At 27.8% G+C, this 9,455-nt stretch overlaps 1 long non-coding RNA gene across 1 annotated transcript; it reads left to right on the forward strand.

The window, feature by feature from the left end:
- The first annotated feature begins 6,164 nt into the window (after window positions 1-6,164).
- LOC129308285 (uncharacterized) lies at window positions 6,165-7,812 on the forward strand. Its single transcript, XR_008592578.1, has 3 exons — window positions 6,165-6,398; window positions 7,061-7,126; window positions 7,679-7,812. It is a non-coding gene; the product is annotated as an uncharacterized LOC129308285 (long non-coding RNA).
- Window positions 7,813-9,455: the final 1,643 nt, after the last annotated feature.

A 9,455-nucleotide genomic window follows, 5' to 3' on the forward strand; every position in this document is an offset into this window, starting at 1 on the left:
ATCATATGAATTATTTTCTCTATCGATCAATTTATTAGCTTTATTGCATTTCTTTATCTTTATTGTGCTTTATTTATTTAGTAAGTTTGATTATTTATATTTGCATTTTTATTTTGTGCTTTATTATGAATTATATTTTATAATTTATTTATGGCTATTTATCATTTTTTGTGAAGGAATTTTTTTATTACAATATTTATTAATTAACTTTTTCATAATTCTAATTGTTATTGTTGTTTTAGTTTGAATCATAGCAAATCTTACCAAACTTAAGTTTATAGCTCTTAATATTACGAGAAAGAATTATCTATATTAGGTGTTAGATGTTGAAATTTACCTAGATGTTAAAGGTTTAGGAAATACAATTTTACGTGGAAATGAATCAACTAGTCAAGATAAGGCTAATGCAATGATATTCCTTTATCATTTTCTTTATGAAGGACTAAAAGCTAAGTATCTAACGATAAAAGATCCACTAGAATTGTGGAATAGTTTAAAAGAAAGCTATGACCATTAGGAAATAATAATTTTACCTAAAACTCGATATGAATAAATGCATTTGAGGTTGTAAGATTTTAAAAATGTAAGATTAGCAGTTTTCAAAATAAATTCTCAATTAAAATTATGTGGTGAGAAATAAATAATGAAAACTTGTTAGATAAGACATTTTCATTTTTTTTCACACTTCAAATGTGTTCTTGCAACAGCAATATCATGAAAAGGGTTTTAAAAAGTATTCTGAATTAATTTCATATCTTTTTGTGGTTGAACAAAAAAAGGAGATGTTGATGAAAAGTCATGAAATTCATCCCACTGGATCAACTCCATTCCCTGAAGTAAACGTGACTATATATAGTAATTATCATGCTCATGGTCGTGGTCATGATTGTGATCCTCAACATGGTCGTGGAAGGGGACATGGTAATTACTATTATCATAGTTGTGACGGTAATAATTATAATCCTAATCCACCAAAAGAAGAAAATTAATAAAGGGTAAAAAAGAGATGAGAGTAGTCCTTCAAAAACTATTGAAAATCAATGCTATCGATGTAGTATGAAAGGGCATTGGTCACTACCTGCCGTACGCCCTAGTATCTAGCAAAGATTTATCAAGCCTCTATAAAAAAGAATTCAATCAATATGGAAGCAAATTTCACTTTTCAAAATAATAATGTTGAGGCAAATCTTGCATACAAAAATGATGGTATTAATAAGTTGGATGATATTAATAGCCTTAATACTATAGCACACTTGGAGGTGTTTGATTTCTTTAAAAATTATGATTAGACAAGTTTGGTTGAAAAATAATTAGAATAAGTTGGATTATATTTTGGTTCATGTTTTATTTATGTTTCTATTTAGCTTTCTTGTTTTCTTATAAGAAAAGCATTATTGCTTAGAATAAAATTCATTTTATCAAGTATTATTTAGTACACTTTCTTTCTTTTATTGAAGAATATGCATATCTCTCTTTCTTCCATTGGACACAAGAATGAAAATATATGTTTCGTGGATAGTGCTACAATACAAACAATACTTAAAGATAAAAAATATTTTAACTGTTTAACAATAAGGAATGGAAACGTCAATATCATAGTGAATAATACTTAACTAATTGATGGCTCCAGAGGAGCAATTACGATTTTATTCAAAGAAACAAAAATGATTATAGATGACGCATTATATTCATCTAAATCTCAAAGAAACTTAATAAGTTTTAAAGATATCCACCGGAATGAGTATTATATTAAGACTACAAATAAGAAAAATATTGAATATCTGCATGTTTCAGATTTTAGATATGAAAAGAAATGTATCTTAGAAAAATTATCCACATTATCTTCAAGTTTGTACTATACAAATATTAGTACAATTGAAATAAATGCAATAGTTAAAAAGAAGTTTACCAATCAAGAGACATTTATCATTTGACATGACAGGTTAGGCCATCCTAGGTTAACTATGATATGAAGAATTATGGAAAATTCACATGGACATTCATTAAAGAATCAGAAAATTCTTCAATTTAAGGATTTTCATGTGCTGCCTGTTCTCAAGGAAAATTAATTAAAAGACTTTTAATTGCAAAAGTGGGAAATGAATCGCCTGCTTTTCTTGAATGTATACAAGGGGATATATGTGGACCTATGTATCCATCATGTGGACTATTCAGATATTTTATGATTTTAATAGATGTATCTATAAGATGGTCATATGCATATTTGTTATCAAAACATTGCTAAATTACCTACTTAGATAATTCGATTAAGAGTGTAGTTCCCAGATTATGCAATTAAGACAATTCATCTTGATAATACGAGTGAATTTGTGTCGCAAATTTTTTTATGATTATTATATATCAATTGGAATAACATTTGAAAAATTATTGCTTATGTCCACATTCAAAATAAAATTGCAAAATCATTTATTAAATGCCTCCAATTGATAGCTAGACCAATGCTCTGGATGACAAAACTTTTTATTTTAGCACAAGGACATACAATTTTACATGCAACATCACTTATGCACATCAGGCCAACAAGTTATCATAAATTTTTCTCGTTATAATTGGCTTTTGTTTAGGAGCCAAATATTTCCCATCTTAGAATTTTTTGATATGCAATGTTTGTTTTTATTGTTCCACCACAATGCTTAAAAATGGGACCTCAAAGAAGGTTAGGAATATATGTTGATTGTGAATCTCCCTCTGTAATCAAATATCTAGAATCATTAATTGAAGATTTATTCACAGCACATTTTGATGATTGCCATGTTGATGAAACAATTTTCTCAACATTATGGGAGAAAATAAGCAACTTGACAAAGAAATTACATCGATTGTGTTATCATTATCTCATCTAAATTCTTGTACAAAGAAATGTGAACTTGAACTTAAAAAATAATTCATCTATGAAATATTACAACTCAATTGCCAAATACATTTATTGACTTTGAAATAATTACTAAGTCTCACATTTTAGTTGCAAATGTTGCTATTATAATTGATGTCCCAATAGGATAATTAGAAAGTGCAAAGAAATTTAAACCACGTTTGAACCAAGGTAGACCAATTGGTTCCAAAAATAAAATTCTAGAAAGAAGAAGGGAGCACAAAATAAATATGTTATAGATAAAGATGACATATTTGAGGAGGCTGGTACTCCAGAAGAGTATGAAGAGATAACTAACCAGAAGACCTCAGAAGATGTCAAAGTACCTGAAGATAATGAAGAGGTCTCAATAAGATGTCATTATGGGAAAACAATGGAACTGAAAAAATATAGTTGTCGATGACATATTTTCATATAATATTGCTATGGAAATAATGAATCAAAATAAGGATCTAGAGCTAAAATTGGTTGAAGAATGTAGATATAGAAATGATTAGCCAAAACAAAAATATGCAATTCAAGTAGAGTTAAATTCATTTTCAAAATGTGATATTTTGGACCTGTAGTTCAAATACCTAATGACGAAGAGCTAGTTGGATATACATGGATATTTGTGCACAAATGAAATGAAAAAAATGAAATCATTAGATATAAAACATGACTAGTAGCACAAGAATTTTTGCAAAAACCTGATATTGATTATGAAGAGATGTATTCTCTTGAGGTGGATGCAATCACTTTAATATCTAATTAGTTTGGCAGTACATAGAAAACTTAATATGTGCTTAATATATGTCGTTACAGTGTATTTATATGGCTCTTTAGATATAGAAATTTATATGAAAATCCCTGAAGGATTCAAATTGCTAGAAGCATATAAAGATTTTTGAGAAAAATGCACATGCATTTCACTTGCATAAATTTGTATGGACTGAAACAATCTAAAAAAATGAGATATAACCGTCTCAGTGAATATTTGTTGAATAAAAGTTATAAAAATGATCCAATATTTTCATGTATTTTTATAAAGAGAAATGGGCTAGAGTGTGTTATAATTGCTATTTATGTGGATGATTTGAATATAATTGAAACTCTTGAAGAGCTCTAAAAGGCAATTGATTGCTTAAAGAAAGAATTTGAAATGAAAGCTCTTGGGAGAACAAAATTTTGCCTCAGTTTACAGATCAAGCACTTAGCAAATGTAATTTTTTTTCCATCAACTAACTTACATTAAAAAAATATTGAAACAATTTTACATGGACAAAGTACATCAATTAACTACTACAATGGTTGTAAGATCTCTTGATGTGCAAAAAAAAAATTCTTTTTGTCCTCGAGAGAAAGAAGAACTTCTTAGTACCATATTTTAGTACTATAGGGGCACTGATATATTTTGCTAATCCAACAAGATCTAATATTGCATTTGCTGTAAATTTATAAGCAAGATTTAGTTCTTCCCCAATAAAAAGGCATTGGAATGGAGTAAATACTTAGTCCCTCTGTTTCTATATATAAGAGAGAAAAATGTATCATAAAACTTAAGAAAGTTGCCAACCATAGTAATCATATCTGAAAATAAAAAAATTAGACTAAAAAGCCTATGTTAATCAACATAAGCATGCATTAATTATTTCTCATTAATATCAATTATGAGGGATGATTTAGGAAATATAATAAATGTTTATTGAAATACATGATTTTAGTTATTTTAAAAAAGGAAAAGTGATAGTTTCTCCTACAAATAAAAACAGGGGGAGTATTTTGATATCTTAAAGGAACAATTGATGTGGGGTTATTTTATTCCCATAAATTTGGATCATAATTTATTTGTTATATAGATGCATGATTTTGATTAGATCCATATAAAGGTAGATCACAAATTGGATATTTGTTTACTTGTGAGAGTACGTAAATGTCTTTGTATTTAATGAAACAAACTTTAGCTACTATCTCATCAAATCATGCAAAAGTAATTGCAATGCATAAGACAAGTAGATAATGTGTTTGGTTAAGAGTAGTGATCCATCATATTCAAAAGATATGTGATTTATTGTTGAGAAAAAGACTCCAACAATGTTATATGAAGATAATGCAGCGTGCATAGCTCAATTGAAAGGAGGGTATATTAAAGGAGACAAAACAAAATATATTTTTTTAAAATTTTTTTTCACTTATGACCTTTTAAAAAGCAGTGATATAGATGTTCAACAAAGTCATTCATGTGACAATCTTGTAAGTTTGTTTACTGAGACACTGCCAATTTCGACATTTAAAAAGTTAATGTATGGTATTAGAATGTGCAAATTCAGTGACATAAAGTGATGGTGTCATTAGGGGGAGTAAAGTGATATTATTACTAGGGAAGATTATAGGGAATAAATATCATGTTATATTCTTTTTTCCTTTTAAAGATTTTGTCCCACTGTGTTTTCCTAAAAAGGTTTTTAATGAGGTAATTTTAACGAGTGTTTAAAAATATTGTGTACTCTTTTTCCTTAGCTTTACTAGGTTTTTATTCTATTGGATTTTTAAGGCACAATATTTGTTATGGATATCCAATGAGGAGTATTATAAATATTATGTTATGGACTTATAGATGTTTATAACTCATAGTTCTTAGGATTCATTTATCCTTAATGTTCTAATAAATGGCATAGAAGAAGTTTCTTGTTGTTAATAGCTTATAATCTTTAAATGTACATAATACATCATTATATGCCTCTTTATATCTTAGCAGCATTATGATATGACTTGAATAGTTAGAGGCTTATGAATAGAGGTTATGTGCAAAGTATATGCACCCAAGTAAATAAGAATTCTCATCCATTGTTTTTTCCTCTATTTCTTATCTTATCTTGTTTTTTTCTACTCTTCACATTAACTATAATTTATAACAATAACGTTATTATTAGGTTTTTTTTGTTAATATAACATGATAACTTCTATTAGAAAAAACGGTAGGTGTAACATCCTGATTTTTATATAATAAAAAAATTGTAGAATTTAGGTTTTGAGGAAAAAAATGATAATAATAGAAATTTATATTATTTGAGGTTATTTAGAAATAATATTATGATTAGGTATTTAATTATGAATTTAAAAATTTAAATTTAAAACCACATAAGCAATATTTAGTTAAGATATAATACATAAATAATTTTTTTTATGTGTATGTTAAAAAAAAGAGAAGGTAGAAGGAACAAAAAAAAGGGGGGGGTGGAAGGTTGTTGTTTCTAAGTCCCACATTGGTTAGATGAGGGAAGAGAAGAGGTGCCTTCATGTATAAAAAGGAGGGGTGTGTGCATTAGGAAGCATGAGAGGCTAAGATGCAATTTAGAGGAAATTGCAACTTTTGGCTCAAAGGTTTGAATAATTAAATTCAGACCTATAGTTTTTTTTAATATAATTTTGAGACTCACAATCCCATTTTTATATTATTTTTCTCTCTTCCTCTCACGTTGCTCGGCGTTTTCTCGCAAGGGGGGATTATTTTCTTTTTCTTCAGGTATGTTCTAACTTTCCTATTTAGATTAGCATTTAAAAATTTATTTAATTACAAAATTAATTTTATAGTTATTTTCTAAATAATATTAGCTTTCTAGTGATATGATTATTTTGTAGGATAGAGTAAATATTTTGATTAGGATTTTTTCTATAGGATAGTTAATCTGATGATATGATGGATTAAAAATATAGGTTAAAACTCTTAGGGATATAATAAATATTATAGAATATTTTCTTGAGGTTGAAACTCATGTTTAAGAATTTTTGAGTTAAAATCTAGATCTATATGGTTGAATTTATGTGGAATCTGAGATGTAGGGATAAACTTATAATTATTAAATATTTATTTAAGTATGAATAGGTATTTTTGAGGTTATAGAAAGGTGATTTGAGGTTTCAGGATAATTTTAAAATTTAATTTATTTTTGGACGAATTTTTAGAATATAGAAGGATGAAATTGTGATACTAGAAGTGATTTGAGGATAAAAAAATAGTTTATTAGGGTACAAGAATTTTAGAAAAGAATTTGGGAAGTTAAATGAGGCATAAATCTTAAATTAGTGTTAATATGGATTATAGATCTAAGACTTTCTAACTATTTAAATTAGAGTTATTTATTTTAATGTAAAATTAATATATAGTATTGTGAAATAATTATGTAGATTATATTGACAAAGATAGTGGTGAAAAAGGAGTTGTGAAGGGGAACTTGCTATTCAAGACACAAGGTAACCATTATTAATGTGTTGTGATGGGTGTGTTTGTGAATGGTTATGTGTTGTTTAATTGTTTGAAAAAAATATGAATTAATGAAAATAAATACTGTATATATGTACTTGTTTGAAATTATTGCCAAGTGGGTTAAAAATTTATTTTTGTTTATCATGATGAGATATTATTGTTCGGATATATTTCTGTTTGGATATTTGAATGATGCATGACTTATCAGGGTATTTTAATGTATGGTGTTAATGGGAATTTCTGTTCGGTTAATTATTACCACGTGGTAAGCCCTCATTGAACCCAATGAGTGGCGTGTCGCTTGGTCCAACTCACCTTTGGCCGAGTGATTTGGCATCCGAGCATGGTGAAAGGAGGATATAAGGTGTAGTCATGCAATTAAATACTTGTTCGGTTTATTTGGAAATATTGTTTGGTTAAATGTTTTGTGTGTCCACTTAGCAATCGCATGATTAGTTACATCCGCATGCATCATTACATATTAATTTTTGGTTACTGGGACTTTTAAGTCTCATTCCCCGTGGTTAATATTTTTACAGGAGCGAGTCCGGCCGAGAAAGCACCAGAGGTGTAACTATGGTGTATGAAACACCATCTTTTACGTTGCCTCTTGTTTTGGATCATACAATGTATCTTGTGCCAACTTAGGACATATCTTCTTTGTGAAGCATGTAAACTCTAATCCTTTTTATTAAAAGTATTTATTTGACCAAGAGGATTATGTTTGTCCCTCTTGATTCATGACCTAATTTAAATATCATGCCATGAGGATCCTGACTGTCCCTCATGGTTCTAATTGCTTTTTTAAGATATTTTAAGACCTGTGGTATATTGTCTTGGATGTATCATGGTAAGAAAATTTTCTACCATGATAATGGTTTTAATAATTTGTGAAAAATCGGTTTGTATTTTTGAGGGTGTTACAGTAGGGGAGTCTATATCTGTGATAACAAAAAATAAAAGGTTATGAAAGTTAATTGTAAACTTTTAAAGATAAGAAGGTTCTATATAGATGTCTCAAAAGTTTAGTACAATTTTATATATTTTAGCAAAAATTTTTACTAAATTATAACTTTGCACTTATTAAATGCACATATTTTGAATAAATAATACCATAATCTCTCTCATCAACATTTAACTAAAGGTAAAAGACAAAAACTTGTAATACAGAAGTTAATAAAGTGATTTATAATTAGGGTAAAAAAATTCCTCTCTTTGCATGCATGATAAATAAGACTTAAAAAGTTGTTTATATAAAGTACTCTCTATCCTCTATATGCTTTGTGTAGTTACTAGGTATTCCATGTAGCTATTCTATATATTTCATTCAATCCTTATTGTAAAATATTTTTAACTATTTCATGCATTTAAAACAAATTATTTTTTATTGATAAAATAAAAAGATGAGATATGCTTCCATTGTTATCTTTAACTTTAAATAATAATATAACTACATTAAAAAATTTTATGTTAATTAAGAAAGAAAAAAATGGTAAAAGTGGTTTAAATATCACAACACATCCTCCTACATTTTGGACACAAAAAAATTATTTATAAAAGTCATCCTACAAATAAGACTAGAGGGAGTATTAATTACTATCTAGAACAATTAGAAGGTTCTATATATTAGTCATTTTCTAGAACAACTTGATTATTCATGTTGCATAAAAATATGAAGTATTAATTAGTTATTAAAAAATTTTATTTTGCCCCTTATATTTATTAACTTAAATATTCATGTAAACATATCTCTTACTCATTATGGAGTATAATGGTAATTGGGACTGAAATAAAAAGAAAATATATATATATATATACATATATATTAATGGGAATTAAGACTTTACTTATATACAATTTTTTTAAAAAAATGCTTATATTTTAAATTAAATGGAGTATAACTTTTCATAATTTATCTCTTCTTAATTTTGGTGAAAGAGTTATAAATGTTTTATATTTAAAACCAGAAGAGTATGGATTTAATTAGTTGACAAGCACTACGAAATTAGTTGACCCTGATCTTCACTAATCTGTAGTTGCCCTTGTTCTAATTCTCAAGCTTTCACCTTGGCCTTGTTTTTTCAAATAAAAAACAAAATTAGTTGACAAAAAAGTCAGCATGAAACCATAAAGTACAATAATGGTGGGCCGTAATTATCATGCTTTTGATTAATCACCTGCCACTTTGTCTTCTAGGGCGTGCACTTACTTTTGAAGATGTCGTTTGTAACCGTGGTGGGTCCCAAAACCATTTGTCTTTGTAAGCATGAGTTACGGTAACTGATGTCTTGACGTTTGTACCGGAAGAGCTTCAGG

This window comes from Prosopis cineraria, unplaced genomic scaffold (genome assembly GCF_029017545.1).
Source record: "Prosopis cineraria cultivar Desert tree isolate PC_DT_omini unplaced genomic scaffold, ASM2901754v1 PC4, whole genome shotgun sequence".
Classification (NCBI taxonomy): domain Eukaryota; kingdom Viridiplantae; phylum Streptophyta; class Magnoliopsida; order Fabales; family Fabaceae; genus Prosopis; species Prosopis cineraria.